The sequence below is a fragment of the Antechinus flavipes genome, chromosome 6 (assembly GCF_016432865.1).
Source record: "Antechinus flavipes isolate AdamAnt ecotype Samford, QLD, Australia chromosome 6, AdamAnt_v2, whole genome shotgun sequence".
Classification (NCBI taxonomy): domain Eukaryota; kingdom Metazoa; phylum Chordata; class Mammalia; order Dasyuromorphia; family Dasyuridae; genus Antechinus; species Antechinus flavipes.
This window is the reverse complement of record NC_067403.1, coordinates 41,570,636-41,594,982: the sequence shown is the minus strand read 5'-3', so window position 1 is coordinate 41,594,982 and position 24,347 is coordinate 41,570,636.

Sequence of the window (24,347 nt, the reverse complement as noted above, 5' to 3'; positions counted from 1 at the left end):
CCTGCTCTTCACCTACTACCTTCCTTGATTTCCTTCAAGTATCAGATAAAATATCTACAGAAATTCTTTGCCAATTCTTCTTGATTTTAGCACCTTCCTCTGATATTTTCTATTTATTCTGAATGTGATTTGTTTGTAATTTTTTTTGCTTTTAATTTCTTCCATTATATTGTGAGTTCCATGAAGTCAAGTTCTGTCTGCTGCTTTTTTATATCCCCAACACTTAGCATGAAGCACATAATAGTGCTTCATAAATGTTTATTGACAAAAAATGACTAGAGCAATACAATCAACATATTGAGTGTATAATTTGTGAAGGGTCTATTTTAAAAACATGAAGAAGAATTGCACAGAATAAAAAAGCGTGGATGCTCTACAATCTGTGCCATCATCATGGGATTACCATTGTCATTGAAAATACAGAGTCATTGAAAATATGGGAATGCACAAAAATAATGCTATACCTTTGGATTATACTTCCAACCAATGGCTATTTTCATCTAAATGATTAAACAGTTTGGACATTAAGATAAAACTTCACATGTTGTAGAGTATCTAGTTTATCATGAACTATCTAAAGAATAACAAACTTATTATACATGATTCTAAGATTTGCAATTGTTATTATCTCCCATCTAAAAGATGAAGAAACTTAGTCTCTAAGAGACTGAGTATATTGCCCACAATCACACAGCTATTAAGTGTCTCAGGCCAGGTCTCCAATTCCCACAAATTTACCCATCATGATTTACTGCCTCTGCTTAGAGAAAGTAAATCATCTGTTGAACACTTGATATAGCCATTCATAGTTATATTACAGCAGGTTTCTGGGGAAAAGATCACAGGACCTGGGAGTAAAAGATTTGGATCCTATCTAGAGGTCCATTACCATGTGAAAAAAAGTCACATCTTTGTGACTTTAGGTTTACAGTTAATTTTTTCTACCTATCTTATCACAAATGGGAATAATAATAGCACTCCAAAAGTGGAATGTTGTCAAGATCAAAAGATATACATATTACATACATGAGATTTTAAATCATTAAAATATATCAGTTCATTTGAAAACAACTATCTTTTTCATTTTCACACCACTTTACACATAAAAAGTCTTCAAGGTATGTAGGGCAGATATTATTGTCCCCATCTTACAAATGAGGAGACTGAAATTCAGAGGGTGAATTAAATTGTTCATGATCACACAGTCACTAAAATGAGAAAGACAAGATTCAAACCTAGGTCTTCTCATTTCCAGTTCAATGTTCTTCCAAATTGTCTCAGTGGAATATATGTGCAAAATTCTATCTCATAAATAAAAGCAATTGTTACAAATAAAGAGAAACTTTTTAAAAGATAGCCAAACAAATGAAACAGAAGATAGCTGATTTTCCCAGTCACATTAAGGCAGTACCAGAGCTCAAAATCTATTCTAGAAGATGCTGATAATAAGGCAGAAGACCTGACCTACATTCTCATGTGCCATCTGCTAGGAAACACTGTCTTTTTTGACCCAACTTCTTGCAAAACTTTCTGAGAAAGTCTACCTATGAAAGGTTATTAGCTTTGTGCCTTTGTAACTGAAGTGGATAGTGCTTTTCTGCCTTGTCATCAATTCTTTCCCCACTCCTTCTACTTCTTCACTAGTAGATAAATTGAAACTTCATATCCTTATTAAAGATAGAAAGAGGACTTTTATTGGTAGTGTTGTTTTTCTTCAATATGCTAGTACTACCACTGAAAGAAACACCATCTGCCATAAGTATCGATGCTTCCTCTTCTATTACGTTCTGTTTCTAGCAATTACAGTAAAACTTCAATAACTGAGAAGAATAGAATAGCCAACTATCCAGCCTTATAAATGTTAATTCCAAGTCAGAAATGTAGTACAGTGAAAAGAAAACTAAATTTGGAGTCAAAGGACCTGTTTTGAATATAAGTTCTCACATGCCTTTGATACCTTACACAAATCACTTGATCTGTCTGGGTCTTAGTTTGATCACATATAAAATGAAGGGGTTGGTTTATCATAAGATCATAGACTTAAAGCTGGAAGAAACATATAACCCCATCTAAGCTAACACTCATTTTATAAATGGGGAAACTGAGGCCCATAATGATTAAGTGACAGGTTTAAGGTCACACGGGCAGTAACAGAGTTTTAATTTGAACTTGGATACTCTAATTCCATGTCCAAATGGACTTGCCACCATACTATGATGCCTCTCCCGTCCTATATGACCTCTAAGCTTCTTTCATATTCTAAAACTCCGGTCTTATAACATTTTACTTTTCACTTAAATAGCTTTATGCTTCCAAAAGATAGAGTTTCATAAAAAAGGTCAAACCCATTACTCTGATACTGCTTGAGGCTAAGCAGACTGTTGGTGATGGTATAATATCTCCTTGCTACTCCAAACACAAAAAATGATCTCTAAAAAATCATCCAAAGTATAAATACTAACAATTATTGCCTCTTAATTTCAGGACACATAGTTTCTAGTGTAAGTGTTGTGTTTTTTATTGTTTCATGTATTCATAATGCAAATACAGACATTTATCATTGAAGATCCATTCTTCATCTCTTTCATAGGAAACAACTGAGAAAGTATAATAGAGAGGACTATAGGATATGAGTACAATAATAGTTCACTTGAAATGTCCTTATACTTAGCTGACCTTTTTGATAGTTCCACAATTGATTTAACCTTAGGTCAAAGACATTCTAAGTTAACTCCAGTTGAATCCTCTAAATTACTTCACCCAGATTTATAATCATCATTCTCTATTTTCTTATGCAAGATTGCTTTTGCCAGATAACAGAGCTATTTTATCTAGAAAACAAAGAAATAAAGGGAAATTAGAGCTATAAAAAAGTTAAAAGAACTAATATTATTTAGCCATTAAAAGAAAAGGTTGACGAGAGCTTTGAGGTATCGTACATACAAGTGGATGACTAACCATTTTCCATCTCCTAAAATGATCAAATAAAGAGAAAAGGATTTGTCTTTATAAAGAGAATTGTAATTGTCACAAAAAATTGTAAAGAGAAACAAGAAGAAAACAAACAACTCAAAAATAAAGAAACATTTTGGCTTCTATAAGGATTGTGGACATATCTTCTTTGTAGCAACCAATTCAATGAAACACACTCTTGTCTAATGAATCCCTAATGAGTAAAGTCTCAGAACAAATGCTATATCAGAAATATGTTCAAAACTCTGTACCTGATCAAATACTCTACCCATACTTGCATTGACTTATTACTTGCCATATAAAGATAATCCACTTGTCACTGTCACAAGGCACTTGATACCTCAAAATCTTATGGATAGTTCTATTCCTATGAGATAATGTGCCAGGGAACAGACCAAAAAACCATAGAACTTTCTTTCCAGAAAACTGAGCCATTTAAGTGGAACATTTCCCAAGCCCCATTGGCTAACCTCTGTTACACTCTCCCTCTGAGAAAAATATTAAGTTCTAAAAGCACCAAACTCAAAACAGAAGAATGAGTTAACAACTCTGCACTTTAAATACCCAGCCAATAGTTTTCTGCACACTACCACAGCTATGGGATCATGCCCTCTACTGGTAGTAGCTGTCTGCTTTCCACCAGCTTCGGTGCCACAGGAAATACTGTCCCTGGCCATGGTTCTGACCACTTCCATGACCACTATGCTATAGTTGTGTCTCCAACCTATAAAAGTTCAATATTATGTTTCTGAATTCTCTTTTGTTCTTGATCATTTACTTTAAGAAGTATTTCTTAGGTTTCCCAAATACAAAATAATAAGAGAAGCAATAGAGAAAATTGGTCTTTTCAAAGTACAATTTCTCTGATGAAATGCAAGCCTTTCAGATTGTCCAGTCAGTTCTTGAAAGAAGCAGTCGACTGCCAAAAATCATAAAATAGATATGGAACTACTATCATTAAAGAAAAAATCAATAAACCAGAAAGCAAGGGAGTAGCAATAGGGAGAAAAGTGAGGAATCAAATATTGAAATAAAAAAGACTGATGGGGATTATTTTAAATAATGCCTACACAACATAATAAACTTTACTAGTTTTTAATCTCATAAATCTCATAATTTTAATCTCATAATCTCATAAAATTCCTTGTTGAAGATTAACTTCATGATAATAATGTATGCTGCTTTGTGAGGGTGTGAGGGTGTGAGTCTAGACTTCTTGTTTCATTTGGGTAGAATACTCCCAGTGTGAGAGTTACTTCTACCAAAGTAGACTCTGAAGCTGTAACTTAAAGTCTTAAATAGTTTAGAGGACTGAGAAGTTGTAATTTGCCCATAGTTAGACAACCAATAGATATCAGAGGTAGAATTTCAACCCAATCTTTTTGAATACAGATTGTAATTCTCTGGACTTCCTGTAGTTCTTTATCTGCTATATTATGTTGCTTCTTAATAATAATAATAAAGGACATTTATAAAGCACTTTATAAAGCACTTTAAGACCTTTGAAGTACTTCAACACATCTCATTTTACCCTTGTAACATCCCTGTGTAGAGAGGTAGAATGGTATAGAGGATAGAAAGCCAGACCTGAAGTTAGGAAAACCTGGGTTCACTCTTGTCTTTGTAACAAAATAGATGTGCTAATCTGGGTGACTGATAAGTTCTCCATGTTTTAGACCAGAGCTTCTTAAACTGTAGATCTCAACTTTATATGAAGTCATGTAACTGAATTTGGGGGTCACAAAATTATGATTTATTATCAGTAAATATTTGATATGTATATCTAATTTACATACCTATATATTCCATGGTCGTGTAAAACATTTTTCAGATATAAAGGAATCACGAGTGAGAAAAGTGTAAGATACCTTGCTTTAAACAAGTCTCTAAGATTAAGTTGCAAAAAAGGTATTAACTTTGCATTGTTAGAGGGAGTTTCTTCATTCAGGAGTTTTCCAAACTAATGAGATCATAGATCTAGTACTTATCTAGTCCCCATGATTCCCTTCATAGAAGGCTTTGGAGGAGTTTTTGTCAGTTACATCTAGTTCTTCTTGACCATTATTTGAGATTTCTTTGGCAAAAATACTGAAGTGGTTTGCCATTTCTTCTCTGGCTCATTTTATAGATGAAAAAACTGAGGCAAACAGGATTAAGTGACTTACCCAGAGATATATAACTAGTAACTGGATTTGCACTCAGGTCCTCTCGATTCTAGAGCCAGCACTCTATCCATGATACCACCTAGGTGCACTTTGTAGAAGGTACTACAGGCATAATTATTCCAGCTAAGAATTTCAAAACAATACCAGCTGGCATTTATTAAAAAAAAAAACTTTTAAATGTATAAATGTACTTTCCAAATATTATCTCATTTGAAGCTCACAACAGCCTGGAAGGTAGATATGATTTTATTGACTTTTTTTAATAAACAAAAAAATAGACAAAGGTTAAGTAATTTGCCCAGTCACATGGCTAAGACTTGGTTCTTTCCGTTAAGTTCACTATCCCATTGTCAGTATAAGATTTTCACAATTTAAACAATTTTAAAATTTTTATTGTTATAATTATGTATTGTCCACATATAAAACAATTATAATATAATTATATTATATTATCATACATAATATAATATACTATAATTATATAATTGAGTGTTAATATGCAGGAAACGCAACATAGTTCAGAGAATAGAGGATCTACCTCACATTCTAGGAGACTAGTTTCAAGTCCTTCCTCTGACACATACTAATTATGGGACATGGCAATATCACTTCCTGGCTCTCTGTCCCCCGGCCAGGCTTAGAAGGGAGTTATGGATAAGTTTCTAGCCTATGTATCTGTAAGGATGAAAGTAGTTTACCTACACCAAATAAATAACAGATATGGACCCAACAAATCAAAGCAAACAAAAAAGCTTTATGTAATGGAGCCCATAAGAACTATAGTTGAAATATGGAAAAGAATATGTGATTGTAAATTGGAATTCATTTTTCCTTATAAATTTCCCCACTAAAATGTTTCTCATCTTTCAAAATCCACAGTTAGTGCTGCTTCTTTGATGAAGCCCTGCTTTAACCCATTTTATCTCCAGCTAGAATGAATATCTTCTTCCTTGTATCTCTCAAATCACTTTGCATTTTTTCCTCTTTGAGATTTTCTATTTTGAATGAAAAGCACTTGATGAATAACTTCACAGCTTTCATTAAAATGGCAATGGGAGTGAAATTATCCACTGGGACTATACACTCCAATCTCAGCTCTGCCACCAACTCACTGTGTGACCTGTGGCGAATTGTTTAACCTCTCTGTTCAATTCCTGCAAATTGGGAATCGCAATTGAGACCTATTCTTCAGGATTGGTACAAAGAATAACTAATAGGGATGCTTGTAAAGTACCTCATTAATGATGAGGAACTAATCAGTTCTGAACAGTTAATGTCCAATTCTAAATGAAACTTTGCTTGGAGCATATGGTATATACACTTATGTATTACTGATTTGGTTGAATTTGTCAAAAAGTGGAAGTGGGAAAGAGGCTATTCCTTTTTCAGTCTGGTGTTAACCAGACTGAACCATTAAAATTCTAAGCATTTTCAGAAGGAAGTATGGCTATCTGCCCCCACTGTAACCTGAGAAAACTATTGTCAAGAGAAAAGGTTGTTTTTCTTCCACTGAAATGAAAGAATAAACAATAGCAATTAAATCTTCTGACTAATACCATGATTAAAGAAGGAGATCTACTTTATACAGAAAGGTGCTAAGTCAACTTTCATGCTTTCTCACAATCATCTTCTCAATTAAATCAAATGGAGGGAGCTATTTGCAGGACTTTATTCTTTTAAAAAAAATACTTGACTTCTCTGACAAAAAAGGGAAGCTATATGAAGTTTTTAAGTGAATTGCAAATGTTCCTATGTAATCTTTTTCTTCAAACTTCCTAATTATTAAGTTCGAACTCTTTCAGTCATATATCTTCAATCATTCTTCTTTGTTTGCTGAGATAGGAAAAAATTCCCTTTTCAAGTGGGAGGAAAGATATGTGAAGTTATCTCCCCATATAATAGGCAGACATTTGTGATGTGAATTTAGGGATATTGGCTTTCTCCCTCCAGATACCAGTACCACCACATTAGCCTGCCAAGGTGTCTAAAATTCTTAAGTCAAAGAGATAAATTTTATAAAGACATCAAAGTTACCTCAGAAGCATAATACATGAGTGCTCTATGGACAATAATCTCTTCTCACCAAATTTTTGTGTATTCTATGTGAATTTCTAGCTTATATATTTTTATTGACATATAAACACATTAAAATAAGGTAGCAGTTCCATTTTCATCTGGTTCAGGTCACACACTGTGGGGTATTATGGGCCATATGCAACCCTCAGGTCACACACTTGACATCTCTGCTCTTAACAATAACCCTCATCATTCTGAAAGGTAGCATATTGTAGTGGATAAAACGCTGGACTTATTGAATGCCAAGTGCAAGCTTTGTGACTGTAGACAATAACTGACTATCCTGACCCTCGTTCCCTGGGCTTGTGGTTTTTTTCTCCTTGGTTTGTTACCCCCACCTCATACATGCTGGGTGCCAAGCAATTCATATATTCTATGGTTTAGTCACTATAGCACACACACCCCCAAATCTGGATCACTCCACAATGGTTAGCCTAGGATCCAACACACCCTCAGAATTGCTAACTCTTTATGGGCTATGGATGCTTGCTTGTGTTTATTCTCATGTACCCCGAATGAAGTTTCAACTGAGAGAATAGCACTGGGCATCCTCCCCCAAAAGCCTAAACTATATCCTTCAATGGTGCAGTCCGAAATCCACAACCAACGTACATTCTCACTCACAATACACAATGACTCATTTGATGATCAGGTCACCGATAGATACCTCTCAATTTTAAAGTTACCACAAAAATTATTTGAAATGCCACAGTGACATCTCACTCATATACCCTCCTCTGAATACTTGTGCTTCACTTGTGCTTTCTGTCACTAACACCGTAGGGTTGGGATCCAGCAATGTACTCCTCGATTACTGGATCATGGGAATCTCCTGATGCTCTTATAGTCTAGAGGAAAATCCATTTCCGGGAGACACTGCCACTGCCTCTTCAAGTTTGATTACCTATGGATTTACATTTTGGGTTTCAGTTTTTGGGTAACTTTCTTTATCATTTATGCTAGAATGTAAGGACTTTTATGGACAGTATTATTCAAAAAAAGTACTTCATAAATGCTTTTTGAAATGACTCTATGATCTTAGGGTCATAGATATGGAACCTGAAAGAATCCCAAGATTAACAAATCCAATCCTTTGGTTTTATAGATGAGGGAACCCAGGCTTGGAGAGGTTATGGAACTTGTCCACATCATACAAGTAAATAGCAGAAACAAGATATGAACCCTCATTCTTTGACTCCAAATCCCAAGATCTTTCCACTGTATCCTGCTTATAATAGTAGATATCAAAGCTAAATGGGTGATCTTGAGAGGCAACTAGAGGTAGATAAGTGGGGGGAAAGTAATTCTTTTTCCCATAGCACAGTGGGGAAGGGGGAAATTGCTCTTCTTCATTTTATTCCCCCCAACCCAGCAATAGAATATTAGAACAGATAAATTCAATCAGAAATGTGGTACCCAGAGAAGAGCACATCCATAGACTAAAGCCTTGCTTTGTTGGATGAGTTGCATTAAAAAAAAGTAGGCTTAAGGGAGCCCAGGAAAACAACTTACCCAATAGAGTCATTATGCCCAGCAGGGAACAGTGTGAGAACATCATAAGAGCAGAAAGAGCTTGGAGCAATATAATATCAGAGATATCAGTTGCCTTAGCCACATGAGTTCACTCTGTATTTTTGAACTGGTGTTCTCATCGTGGATGTCCACTCTTCCCACTTACAATTATGTGTATTTGTGAAAGAATTTGCCTCAGGTTCAGGAGAGGAACTTTTTGTTACTAACTCATGACATGCTGCTTCAAAAATGCTCTGAGATAACTATTTTATTTAGCTAACCAATAAAAATGAATTCACCAATGAAGAGATGAGCTATAGAAAAAAAAGTAAATTGGGAACAAATTTTGATCCCTTCTCTACTTTGCCTAGCATTGGCCCTTTATATCACAAGTGTCACATAAATCTATTGACCAGAGTATTAACTTGATGCTGAGGCCATCTTCTTCACTACTTTCCTACAATCTTGCATTATGAAATTTGGAAAGTTATTCACACAGGCTGTGCCTCAGTTTCCCTATCCATAAGGTAAGTATAATTCCCAATGGCTGCCTTTCTCATAGAGACATGACAAACTCCATAAATATATAAAATCATAGAGTTATTATTGTCCTTTGAGATTCACAAACCAGAGAAAGTAATAAAGCCAACAATTAAATGTGGGTATAGCAGACCTTGGGACTCATTTAGGCCAATTGTTTCCAAGAAATTAAGAGGCTAAAATCAAAAAGCTGTAGTAATCCCAAGATCTAGCTTCTGCTGTTGCATTCAGGCAGCAAGTAGCAATCAGAGCTCCATACCCCATTAGCAACTGAACTCAGTTAAAGGTGTGCAAAATGACTCAAATTGGTATTCAGCTCAATCATCAGTGCTGTATTACTAATTATAGCATGACACCATGCAAAAGTGGAACTTTGAAAGGCTGGCAGACAGTATTGTTTTAATAAGTCATTAGGAAATTGCTTTTTGAGGACGCAATGGAAGTACAAGTTTCTCAATTAGGGGAATTATGTGGAATTGATGACATATTTGAGCACGCATGATCTGTAACTAGCAGTCCATTTGAAAATGGCCAAGCTGTTAGGGGGTCTGGCTAATGAGATCCAGAATGGTCTGATTCATTGTACAATAGAATTAATGACGAGGACTATGCTGCAGAAACTGTTTATCTCGTTGCTATTTCTACCTATAATCTGGACAGATTTAACAGGAGACTCATATTGAGCCACTGGAACAAAGAGGGTAAAGAGCATGTCATTCTCTTTAAAGGAACCAGCCAGACTCATAGCATCATACTTTTGGACTATCTGTATCTTTCTCAAGTAAGCCTCATTGTTTCAGGATAGATAAGAGAAAAAAGAAAGGAATAATTGAGCAACCCAAGAGCATTACTAAGGAGATTTGCAAGAGAAAATGGAGGATTTAGAATTGAAAGTGAAAATGAAAGATCTTTTAGCTCTTTTCCTTGCCCAGATAAAGTTGATGATCAAAAACTTAAATATACATTTGAATCTCTCAGTTTGAAACCTGAGTTTGGTTTGGTTGCATGTATGAGTAGATTTGTTGTGTTTTTCAGCAAAGTTATTCAATCAAGTGAAGTTCCATAATAACTTTCTCTGACTACGTTTCATACTACATGTGTAGTAAAGAATTAGGGTTTTGCTTTAAACCATCAGGATTTTATTTTATTTTTTACCATTTTCAAGAAAGGAGGGTTTGACAAATTTGATGGATCTATCAAGTGATCCATTGTGAGATGTTTCATCTAAAAATTATTCACCCTTTCCAAATCTCTAAAGATCCAATGTTTCATGACTTTGCTGTGATTGTTCAATATAAATTTAACATTTTGGGAAATTCATTCATTTCTTCCCTGGGGGAGGGAAACATTTATTAACTTCCTCATAGATTCAAAAGGTTTATGAGATACAATCTCTACCCTCAAGATATAGAGGTGAGGTAGAGATTGGTAAATAATTACAATACAATATTATTCATTAGAATGAAATAAACATAAAAGAGGGACAAGCGAGAGGTATTATGGAATTTCAAAGAACAAAGAAATTGCTTCTGTTTGGGAGAATAAGGGAAGATTTCATAAATGCTTGAGCTGGGCTTTGTAAGAGAAATAGGATTTTTGAGAGGTGGATTCATCAAGAACATCATTACATGAAGAGAGAAGAACATGAAAAAAAGGCAAACAGAACCTGTTCAGAGATAGTAGTTGAGCACAGACCACATGAAATTAATAAGCCTTTTAAATGGGAGAGAAGCTTTTTATTTTTTACTGAGTGTAAGAAATTTACCTTCCCAACCTCTCTCAAAAAGTTGTCAGTTTTTAATTTTTATACATCACAGGATGTAAGTCAAATAAGAAACAACTGTCATTAATTATGAAGGGTCAAAATATTTACAACTCCAGATTTTTGCTGTTGTTGTTTGTTCATTTGTTTGTTTCTTTTAGATTAATGAAGAAGGGAATAAGAACTCTGGAAACCAAACTGTGAGGGATGGAATTTTTTTATTGTTGCTGCTGCTGCTTGTTTATTTTATATCCGAGCCAAGAATAACTCTGAAAACTACATAGAATTTAAAAGAATTATACATATTTAACCTCTCTCATTTTGCTTGCTGTCTTAGGGAGAGGAAAGGTAAAGGAGGAAGAGAGAAGAATTTGGAACACAAAGTTTTACAAAAATGAATGTTAAAAACTATCTTTACATGTATTTAGAAAAATAAAATACTATTAAAAATAAATATTAGACGTGGAAAAGACTACATGCAAACAAAGATTTGCTATCAAAAAGAAAGCAACATTTGTTCAAGAAATATGAATTTAGACTTCAATCTCATGGAACTTGAATAAAAAATGCATTCAATTTAGTGAGCATTTATTAAACACCTATTTTATGGAAGGCAGAAAGAGGGGTAGAACTGACTGCCTGGAGAGGTCTGCCCTGTTCTATAAGATCTAAACTATGGAATTAAATTCTCAAAAATCACCTATTAGGTATTTGATATTTACCTTGCAGCCTGCTGCCATTGTGACTTTTACCTTCATTTTCAAACAAAATTCATAGAGCTACTAAGTTCCTCTCAGCATGAAACAGAGCAGACACATTTTTTTAAAAAAGCAGTTGACTTGTTAAAGGTTTGACATATCACAAACATTTTGATTTTCCTATCAGACTGGATGGTGATTTATTTACCTTCTGGTTTTTATTGTAAAATAATTTACAAGTTTCCTTTTCAGACAGGAACTGTGAAAAAAGTCTTGAGAGAAAATAGGGGTGGACATAGAAAAGAAGTAGAAACCAGAAGAGAAACAAAGAAATAATGAAGCTCTAGAGGTGGCTAAAATGACAAAGGAAACAAATGGAAATCATTTTATTTCCACTGTACCTGTAAGAAAAGAAACTATGGCAGAGGCTTTTTCCTCCTCTGAAATGTCTTGAATCTCTCAGGTCTATTTTGGGAGTTGAGAGGTCTGTGTGGGGTCCATTATTCTTCCATCTAAAGCTGCCTGTAGTAGAGAAATATTAAACTGTGAAACTTAAATTCATTCTGCAGCAAGAAAAAATAAATAAACTCCTTTTGCTTGCATTGAATCTACAGATACAATGCAGTGATATATGACATTCTGATGAAGAATTTTCCAAAATAATTTTTTTAACTTTGTGTTTTTAAAACTCATCCCATTCTGGAAACTATTAATAACTTAATTTCCTTTATCCTCCCAACACCCTTATTGTCACCAGAACTAAGAAAACTGATCTTTTGAGAGGCTGAGAGACTGATCCACTTAATGATGCCCAGGACTTGAACAACACCAGAAAAGCCTCATAAACGAAGTGGGGGGGGGGAATGAGCATTTATTGAGCACCTACTATGTGCTAGTATTGTGTGAAGTACTTTATAGACTGCGACTTATTTTGATTTTCACAAAAACCCTGGGAGGGAAGTGGTATTATCCTCATTTTACTGAAGAAGAAATTAAGATGAGAGGTTAAGTATTTTACCCAAATGTCACACAGCTGATGTCTGAAGCCAAATTTGTACTGGGGTCTCCCTGACTCATGTCCCAGTGCTCTATCTGCCAAATTTTATTTGATGTTCACAATAACTTCAAGAGAGAGAAAAAGCATATATTATTCTGTCCATTTCATAAATAGGAAAACTGAGGTCCAGTGAACTAGTCTGGCAAAACAGAGGTAGAACCCCTGTCTCCTATTAACACCCTCTTTATACTACAAATTGTGTTTCTTTGTGAAGGGACAGAAAAAAAGGCAACAGCTTGAGAACTGCCTTGGAAATAGTGCCTTGGAGGGAAAGAACTCTGAAAGCAGAGAAATGGCCCTGAAATTTGAAATAGAGAGGATAAAAGCAGACTTTTCTTTTTAAAGTCACCCAGGCCAGTCTTGAGTTCTCCTCTTAGAAGATTTACAATTAGAAGAAATGTACCTTCCCAAAAGAACCAGACATCATGGCAGGATTTGTGACTGTATCAGATTAGATAGGAGTCTCCCAATGGTTAGTGCCATTATTTATTTGTCTTATTGGACATTTTTTCCCGTTGTAGAGAATGAAGCCAGAAGGAGTCTAGAAAGAATTTCTTGAATCTTCTCAATATTACATTAACAAGGTTTTCTTTTTAATAAGATGTGAACTTTCCTGTCTATGTGTACCTCCCAATTTGTTCCTTGGATACCATGTGATGGATGGTTGATTCATGGCCAGTATGCCATTTTAAAGAGAAAGTAGATTGAATAGAGAAAACAGAAGAGCGACAGACAAGAGTTACACACAAAGCTGAACTTGGGATTCCTTAGTGGAGAAGTCTTGTCCATTCACCTATTCCAATGATTCAAGTGGTCCCAAGATGGCAGGAGACAGAGGCATTCATGGAACAGTGAGAGGTTTCTGGACCAAGTCAATACCAACTAAAGCAAAGTGATTCCTGAGCTAAGTAAGAACCAGAGAAAAGAAGGAATGAAGAGACATGACATGGAACAATTTGGGAGCAATCAACCAGCTGTGATCTTGGGAGAGCTAAAGGTCTATCAGAGGAAAGTAGTCCCAACTACTTATGGATGTAAATACTTCAAATTTTTGTGGAAGTCCATAATGCTTTTCCCTTGTTCAATGTGTTATCAGTCTGAATATAAGGAAACTGAAGACACTTTTTTTTTCATTTAAACATAGAGATGAGCTAAATTCTAATATTTTACAAAAGGAAATCTTAGAAAGTGGTACCATTTATATGGTAGCTCAATTTCATTGATTTTTTTTTTTGCTTTAACGTGTAAGCTGCTTTCCTATAGTTCTGGACCACACATTACACTAGTGACTTGAAAAAAGTATATGGTGAAACTTCAGGCCTGCAAATGAAATTGATCTTTTTTTCAAGTTGCTTGATTTTGGTTGAATATAATTCAATTTCTTGCAGATGCCCAGTCCTGGGACCAAAGTCTCTGAATGAAGCTATCATTTGAAGACAGTAAAGGAGATCAGAAAAGATAAAATAGGCAGTCTTTTTGCCAACATTAATTCAGAAAGCCTTTTCCTTGTTTCTTCTAAAAATCCTTTTTCTTTTATGATCAGTAGGTTCCTGAAACTGAACTATCTATCATTTCCATCAGCCAAGGAAGATTTCAATTTCTACCTCATTCATTTAAATGTGTCCCTAATTGGGGAAGTAGTTCAGTCTCTTCTATTTTCCTTATTTAAAAGTTACAGCTTTAAAAAACTTAAGCAAAACATAAATATGATATTCAATTCTATACTTGTAGCACATACTACTTGCATATGAATCTTGAATATCATGCTGTTTGATATTTTGAATGAGACTTAGTATTCAAAAAGCCAAGGAAGCAGCTGTCAATCCAGAAACCTGGTTAATGGTGAAGTTCAAAGCCCTAAGGAGCTTGCTCTAGAAGAAAAAATTTAAAGAGAGGGAGAAAGGGAGGGAAGAAGGAAAGGAAGCAAGAGACTCTGATGGTCAGCTTTATATCACAGCTAAAAATTCAATTTAGAGAGTCAGTAACAAAGAATAGCTATTAGCAAATCAGTTAATTAGGTTGATGCTTACACTTCTAATGTCAACTATAATTATTTGTTTGTTTGCATTGAGGACTCCTTAATTTATTTATAATCATTACCGCCTGTCAATAAGACATAATGGACTTGAATTTCCCGAGTATGTAGTAACTACAAGGTCCTGTTTTCCCTAAAGGCTAAACCTGGCCAATATTTTCAGAGAATGAGTTCTTAGCAACACACCGGGTCTTTTTAAGGGAACAAAAGATAATCACTCACAATAGATCCACAAATAGAATCCTAATTAATTCACTTGTTAATAGTTGTTCTCTAACTCTGGGACATTAGTCCAGCATCATCTTCATCAGTTATTTTTCTAACCAAATCTCTAAAGTAGGAATTCTGATTTTCTTTTAACAGAAACTGAGGCACAGGAAGCTTGGGTAAAATTCACCCCAGATGCTAATGGCAAAATCAGGATTAGCATTCTCAGTCCCCACGTTTCTCGTCCTTTCTTTAAGTGCTCCAAATCACACTGGCATCTTCTTGATAGATAAGTCAAGGTTATTTTTCTTTATCCTACAACTCAATTTCAATGTCTTTCTAATTCTATTTTGGATCATTTATATTCCTCTTTGTTATAAAAGAAAAGAATCCAGGTTCCATTTCAGCTTGAGGAAAATGGAAAAGCCCATCTCTCTGGCAAGCTGGGAAGCAGCTTTTATAACAAAATAATTACCTAATTAAAGTGCTCAATTGAATCAGTTACCACAAGCCCAATTAAATCAAACTGCCAGCAGGGATATATTACACCTGATAAGAGCTAGAGTTAGTGAATAGACCGGCAAAAGAGCATGAAGATCACACCTTTGCTTAAAATTAGGGAAGAGGTTATTTATTCTTTTCTCTAAAAGGTGCCATATATTCCCACTGAAATATAGTTTTGCTAAGTATGCTGCTAGAGTTACATGCCTGTCATTGTGAATGTAAAACAACCCACTACTATTCCAGAAATACAAGGTCAGTTGTTTACTATATCAATGAGCTTCAAGCCTTGTGTTTATGCAAATTGCGACCATGCTAATAACTGGTTTTCTATAAAGTGAGCTAAGTGTCTCCTCTCTTGTGCTAGTGGTATTCATTTAATGTGATTAAACAAATGAACAAGAAAGAGATTGCCAAATCTGGATCATGGGAAAGTTTGTGGTCTCTTCAGAATAAGAGCAGATGATTGTCTACTTCCAAATCAAAATTTCTCACCCTACTTCCAGACCAGAGAGTCTCACCCTACTTCCAGACCAGAGATCCTAGCTCTTTCAAATAAGAACAATTAGAAAATCAAACTTTCCTCACACCCAAAACCTTTTCCATGATTTATAGAAATGCATCTGTTCCCATTGCTTCCTTCCCACTCTTCCCTGTCCCTAATCTATCTTGAAACTTTGACAAAGCTGTTAAATATAATCATGGGAATATCAACCTAGAAGTAATATGGACCAAACCTACCCGAATAAAATGTAATTGGAAAAAATTTAATAAAGTAATTAAAAATACAATATAACATGGATAAAGTAAATATATGGCATTCTAAGTTTAGTGATTCTATATGTAATGGCACTGTAGTTTAGTGGTCCTATATTTAGTGGCAATATAGTTAATGGTCCCTGTTTCTATTTAAGTTTGACCCCACTGATTTAAGACTAACCCAATCATTTTAGAGATTTTAAAGATCTTTTTAGAGATAAGGAAACTGAGGCCCAGGAAAATTTAGAATAAGTGGCTAAGCCCACTACCCTAATTCTTTCAAGGTTTCAGGAAAATGAAATAGAGCCATTCCTCATAAAAAACCCAGACACAGATGATAATGTATGTGTGTTTTTTTTCCCTACATGAGGACATAAAAAAGAGGAAAGAGGTCAGCTGAATGATTGTATATGTAGAAATAAATTGTTTAATAATATTTGATAATGGTGCTACTGTAGTGTACAGCTATATTCTATTGGTGATTTAAGCTAACTTTCTCTAAGAAATCTGCAGCATTTAGAGAAAAGATTTCAAAAGTCAATCAGCAAGCATTTGTTTAGCACTTATTAAATTCCATGTATTATTTTAAGCACTATAAATATAACTATAAGCATAAAGACAGTTCCTTCCCTCAAGGAGCTTACATTCTGTGAGGAAAGACATCATGAAAAAGGAAGCTGGAAAATCAAATGGGAGAAAGAGTTGGCAACATGGTAGTAAAAGTCCTGGGAGAAAAATGAGAGAGTTCAGAAAGGAATGGAAATACGGTAGACTTAGATATTTTTCTTAAAATGAGGTTCCTAGAACTGGAGAGACAGAAGTTCAGATTGAACCACAGAAAGTCATCCCAGGAAATAGTCATGGTACCAGAATAATTGGTCCTATGTTCATAATATGTTAAATGGAAGGCTTCCTACTGTGGCTATGATGGCTGAAATGTCAAAATGGAGAGCTACAAAGATTAAGGTGTGACACAGATTGATCTTCCTAAACTTCTCCCTGGCTACACAAAGACATTGGCCATATCTCCTCCCACACTAGAATAATAATCATAGAAGAAACTTTTTCTCCATTGCTCTCAAAATGAAATCCTAATCCCAAGAGGCTACAAACTGATAGTATTTTACTATTCTTTAATGAATTTCATCTCAATTAAATGTTTTAGTTTGAAAAGGCAGGTTTTTTACTTGGCAGGCTAGCTATATAAAATGAGTTTGATGATCATAGAAGTCCCCACCTGAGCTTGAGTCAACCAAGGTACCCTTATCCTTAAATTGATCATCCTCAAATTGAACACAGTAGGCCATAGGAAACCACACTATGGCACAGTATGCTATGTACAAGTATAAATCATCTTTCATTCATGTATCTCAAAATATCTTATGAATTTCTCATTATCATATAAAACATTTCATGTTGGGTTGTTTGTCATCCAAACTCAAAAAGGATTTGTGTTACTTGGGAATAACAGCTCTCACAAGTATATACTTGCAAGATTTCACTATCAAATTAAAGTCAAATGGCTATTTCTTGGTTGTGTTTCTCAAATATTATATCTGATATCCATAATATCAAAATTCATTTAGTAAAACTAATATACATATTGTTTTAAAATATATATATATATATATATATTTATATATTATCAAGTCTTTTTAAAGTCAAGATACCTTTGGAAAAATTATATGGGCCTCTTTTTTACCTTACTTATTTCATGTCCCTTTGAAGTCAGTGGGAGCTCTACACTCAAATCAGCCCCATGGTGTGCAAAGTCAGAAGAGAAATGGGGCTAATACAAAAATATCCAAATATATAGAGTGAAACCTTCCTAGCTATGATTTTTCCCCAAAGGGTTGAACACAGAAAATGTTATAATGAGCAGATACTTCAAGGAAGAAAAGTTACCCAAAAAAGTGACCATGAGCCATTAGAAATAGAAAGGAGAGAAATCAGCAATTTTTTAAAATGAATTTTAAAGAAAGCGGATTTCAACAGGTTTAAAAGATTAGTCAAAAGTCATTTGAAGAGGAGGCGAATTTAGGGTAGACGATTTGTGACCACCCACCTTTGTGGTTGGATTAGTCAGTTGTGGCAGGAAGGTCCCTGTACCCAAAAATATCTCTTCTCATTGATGCCTGAGACTCTAGCAACAGTATTCAATCCTTAGGTTAAGAATTGGTTTCTCTTAGTGTTCTTTTAAAATAGGGGATCTCCTCCAGAAAAGATAAAACTTTTAAGACTCTAATCATAACTGTAATTTAAATGCCCTAATTATAAATGAGTTTGTAAAATTTATGATAGGAAAAGTTCAGAAAATATGCAAAAACTAAAAATGTTGGGGAAGGAAGATGAAACAAATCAGGAAATGGCATGAAAATAAGGCAAGTTCTTTGCATAAAATTAGTGGAATCAGGGGACGAACTTGGTCGTCAAGAATTATCACAAAGCTCCAGCTAAGAAGTTGGGGATGATTAGTAAGGAGAGCAGACAATAAAGAGAATCTGAATTCAATTTTTACTTTGGCAAACTAAAATAAATAAGATGAAGTTTTATAGAGTCAGGGTTGATAAAATTCTTCTATTTCTCCTCCTCCAGAATATTTAATAAATATTCCTTTCATAATTGACTTCATACATGCATTTATTTGAAATATAACAATTATGAACTGGGTAGGAATGCTCCCATTCTACTACTTAGCTATGGTAGTCCCGATAAAACTCTTACAATTACCACATCTGTTTATGGGTTAATGGAGGCACAGAAAAGCTGAATGGCCTTCAGAAGAAGGCAACAAGGATGATCTAAAGGCTGAAATATAGGAAAGAAAGATTCAAAAAAGAGATTATTCAGTTAGAGAAGAGAAGGCTGTTAAGGCAGTTTTATAGAAGTTATGAAATGGGCGGGGGGGAACTCTCTCACAAGTAAAAGGGAAACTTTCTAAGAATTGCCAAGGTTGGGTGGGAAGGAAGGAAAATAATAGAAAGCAAGAAAATTTAAATTTAATACATATTTTTACAATGACATATGCATTTTTCTCAGTCTCATGATAATTTTGTGAGAGATGTTAAGTCCATTTTACAGATTGAATATTGAAATATATATGATGGACCATGACACCTGCTTGGGACAGTCCAAGTGAAAGTAAGACATATTCATGTTAAATGAGAATGGAGAAGCCAAAATGTAGGTATTGGCAGAAGAATACAAGTTCTATTGCCAATGGAGGACTTACTTGAATTAACCACAAAAGAACCATAAAGGAAGATGCTATCTTTATTCAGAGAAAGAACTGATAAAAAGAAGTATGGGTTTTTTTTTAACATTTTATATATTTTACACACACACACACACACACACACACACATATATATATATATATATACATGTAAACAAATATATACATATTTGTTTCTAATAGTTGCCATCTCTAGGGTGGAGGGATGGGAGAGGGAAAAATGGGAAAAAAGAAAATTGCCTGAGAACTATTACATATTTAGAAGGAATAGCAAGTTGAACATCATACATTTACAGTTTGTTATGCAATCACCTTTTTTATTTTACTATGTTATGAGAATTTGTTTTATTTCATAAATTAAAAATAAAATAAATAAAATTATTTTAAAAGTATTATAAATGCAAAAAGGGCCAAGCAGAATTTTATATTTTATATAATTTGTTTAAAGAGAGAGAATGATTTTATGTCATTGTAAATATGCCTGGAATGATGTGATTTTTTTTAAAGCAATGCTTGAGTCATGTTTTTTAGAAATTACATCTATCTCATAAAATGGGCTAGATGGGAAATATGACTGTGGATGTCAATTAAGAAATTAGTACAAAAACCCAGACATGATGAAAAGTAAGAGTGAACTAGAGTATTAGCCATAGGCAGTCTCTCTCAGCAGTCTTGTATAACTGTCTGCACCATGTCATATCAGGGGTCGTGGAAACATTACTCTCTTCATGAATACTATATTCAAACCTCACTGGCCTTCTTGGCTGGATCTGCCCTTGCACAAGTTGTTGGTTCCCATGCTTGAAATGCACTCCTCTCTCATCTTTCCTTTAGAATTCCTGTTTCCCTTTCAAGATCAGCTTAAGGATTCCTCCCAGTTGTTAGTGCTGCCTTCCCCCCCAAAAAAAAAATAACTTTTATTTATTTTGTATACACTTATACATAAATGTAAACTTCTTCAGGACAGAATCATTCTCAGTAACTAACAATATCTATCACAATTGTTGTTGTTCAGTTTTGTCCAACTCTTCATAACCCCATTAGGGGTTCTTTTGGCAAAGATGCTGGAATGGTTGCCATTGCCTTCTCCAGCTCATTTTACAAAATTATAGAAAAAGAACCTGGGGTAAATTAGGTTAAGTGACTTACCCAGGATCACCCAGTTAGTATCTAAGGTCACATTTGAACTCAAGCTTTTCTGATTCTAATTTAATATTATCTATTAGATTAACTAATAATTAATAGTAATAATAATATTAAATAATAATTAATATTATCTATTTAATTTATCTATCCCTTGCATTGCCTAGCACATAGGAGACAATTAATAAATGGCTATTGATTGATTGATTGATGTGAGTTACGAGATCTGCTTCCTTTTTCCCTTCCCCCAAAAAACTTCTCTCCTTTCTAATTAATGCCTAAAATTCCAATTTTAGGTCTTTATTCTTTTAAGCTAAATGTTTTTAATATGGTGTCTGTAAACTTATGTGTATGTTGATAACTATATTTCAGTATCGTGGATTTTTTTGGTGATTTTGTGAATTTTATGCTTTTGAAAAACATTCTTCTGGAAAAAAGTTCATAAGCTTTGCCAGACTGCAGAGAGGGTCCATGACACACACAAAAAAGGTTAATAACTCCAGATCTAGACTGTGATCCCTAGTTAAATATTAACTAGATGATTTTTTTAAAAAGATTGTATATGAAACTGACTTTCTGTACTGTATAATTTAATTTTTTTTTATATTATAGACATTAAGGTGTTCTCAAGCAAGTCCAAGTTAGTATTAGTGAGTTTTAAATCCTTTTCTGAGAGCAGTTTTGGATCAAAAGGTCAATGGACCCATAAGGATATTAAGACTAGATACTGGACTTGATGCCTGGGCAGAGTGGCCAGTAGGTACCGAAGAGATTAGAAAAAAGGACTCCCAAAGGGGAAGCTGAGAAGTCTGAAGACAAACTGACTTGTTTCAATGTCCCTAGAAATAGAAAGTGGCTTGTCCTTGTCCCTTTTCCTTTGCCCACTGAACAAACAATTACCTCTGCATTCTCCTGAGCTACTGCCCACCACAAACCCTTATTAGTGGTAAAGGCAGGTCAGTCCTAACAATAGAAAGCATGTTCCAAAATCTATTATCTAAAATATAATTCAAATCTCAGCTCCACGCTTCTTTAATTTTTGATAATGAGCATTTGGTGTTCACGAGTATATAGCGTTGTAAATTGAGGCAGCTAATAACCCTAAGAATTAGTTCCTTTGAAATCAGTCACAAGAGTGCCCTCTTCTTTGTTTCCTGACCTTGAAGCTCCATGACTGCAAATATTGCTGATGCTTTTAATTTTCTAGATTATATTTCTCCTTAAGTGACTCCAAAGACTTGGAAGTTCCTCTCTGGAAATAAGTGATGATTAAATACAACATCTTTATCAGTTCACTAGAAACCAACATATTATTTCACCTTTTTACTTCTGAACCTACATTAGCTCACATGGCTACCTCAAAAGAGAAGATGGAAAAATCAGCACCAAGATGATGGATAGCAATTCCGGAGTTCAGAACTAGTGATGATTTAGGAGAGACATTTTGTTTCTCCCAAGGGGAAAAGATGCTGGTACAATGATGGAGATCACTGGCATGGGGAGATGGGGACCCCAAGATACTGACACTGACTAAGAATTTTATCTAGGATGCAGAATACAAAGGGAAAGGAAACGAATTATCTAGGAACATCCTATTTCAACTATTATTCTTGCTAACTAAGCATAACTAGAATAAGGGATGAAACTGAATTTCTGTTATGTAATGTTTAAGTGTTTTAAGTATATATTGAAGTAAATAAAATACTAACAAAAATGTCCTGTGTGTGTACTTTTCCAAAGTTTTGGTTTTCTTCAGCTATTTTTGATGTTTGTGATGCTGTTTTATTTCCTTTTTATTCTGTCACTATAACTAGTCATTTACTCACTCTTTCCACAAATAAATGCCCACTCTTGAAACAAACAAGTATAGTCATTACTTGTTTAAATACTGAAAGGGTAAAAATTCTGACAATACCCTGGGCAAGGACTCAGGTGCCCTACTCTAGTTACAGCTATAAATCAATATTAAAGTTAAGTATAATTAAATGTGACATTTCTGTTGGGTCATAAGGATAATATCCAAAGTTCCTATCACTGGAAGCACAAAGCACTTTCAGAAAGGGCATTTTTAAGGTTGTTTCTTCTAAACACATTTAGCTAACTGTAGAGACAGAATAGGATGATAGGGAAAAAGGAAAAAAAACTTCATTCAGGCACCACAATAACAGAGATGAGCCCCACTATCTGGTTCACAATCTGGCATTTCCCCTGAACTTTCAGAAATAAATCTACTATGGTGTCTCAGAATAATTTAATATTATAGAAAAAGAATCTTACCACAAGTCTGCAAACATAAAAAGAGATCATTTTCTTTATTCTAAACCTGAAAATGAAATGCATCCTCCAAATTCTTCAGGGTTTTCCTTACTCCCCACAAGTAATTTTGTGACATTCTATTTGACTTTCATGATAGCAGATTAATGAATATTTACAGAAAGCAGTAATGGCCATGGAGAAATCCCCAGAGATACCACATCTTCACTGCATTTGTATTATCAATAATGAAAGTTTTTAAAGCACCTGCCTTGGCATAGAACAATAACATTTTGTAGCTTAAGGATTTCAAAGCAAATTAAACAAGAAAAAAGATATCTGCTCTCAAAAGAAATCAAAAACACAGAAGTTAGGAAATTACCTAAAGGTTGAAAATTAATTTGGAAGAAAGTTAAGATCAAAAAAGAAAGAAAGAAAAAAAAAGGAAGGAAGGAAGGAAGGAAGGGAAGGAAGAAGGAAGGAAGGGAGGGAAGGAGGGAGGGAGGGAAGAAGGCCCACATACTTTCCTGATTAAAAATGTCCTTCATGATGTCCTTTATATACTTTCTTGCACACAACTCATCACTAGTTTTATGCTGTAGCATACTTACATCTTCTACCATGCATCTTCCCTTTGACTTTTGGCTCACTTGCAATTTTTATATTTCTGAGATTGAGCTGGTCATGATTCACAGCTACATAGAAACACTGAGAGAATATTGAATATTTTTAATTGGTTTTTGTGGCAGCAAAAAACTAGGAGTCACTGAAAAGACTATTTCCCAAATGTGATCTCTTAATTTTAAGCCTGCTTTATTTTCCACCTGCAATGTTTGTCTAATTCATACTGTAAGGCCAACTTCATATTATAATAAGGGCATTATTCCTTTGTTTTTCCCAGTATGGACAACTAGGTCGATCTCTTGAGTGTAAATGGATCTCATTGAGAAAACTCTGTAGTATTACCTTTTTTCAGATTCCTTATTAGGATGGCAAATGTTTTGTTTGTGCTGAACTTTTTTAAAAAGTAGCCAGTCAATTATTTTATACATTTCTCATTTCTCAATGTAATTATTTCATTTAAATAAGTCTATCTTATATTATTCTATAGATTATATTTTAATCTATACACTATTGCCTTACCATATTCCTACCAATTTTTATTTATTTGTATTCCAAAATATTCTGGTTTTCTGCCTTAAAAAATATGACACTAAATTATTTGCCTATAAACAGACAATATTTAGTATGATCCTCTATGTGACCAGAGGAGAATAGTACATGCCTAAAACAGTCCCTCATCACAATGGCTTATGTCTTGGTCCTCAAGACTATCAAGTTAAACCAGGAAGCTTACTAAAATCTACAGAACTTGATGATGATAGTGGTGGTCTAGAGCAAACCTTCTTTAACTGTAGCTCACAACCCCAC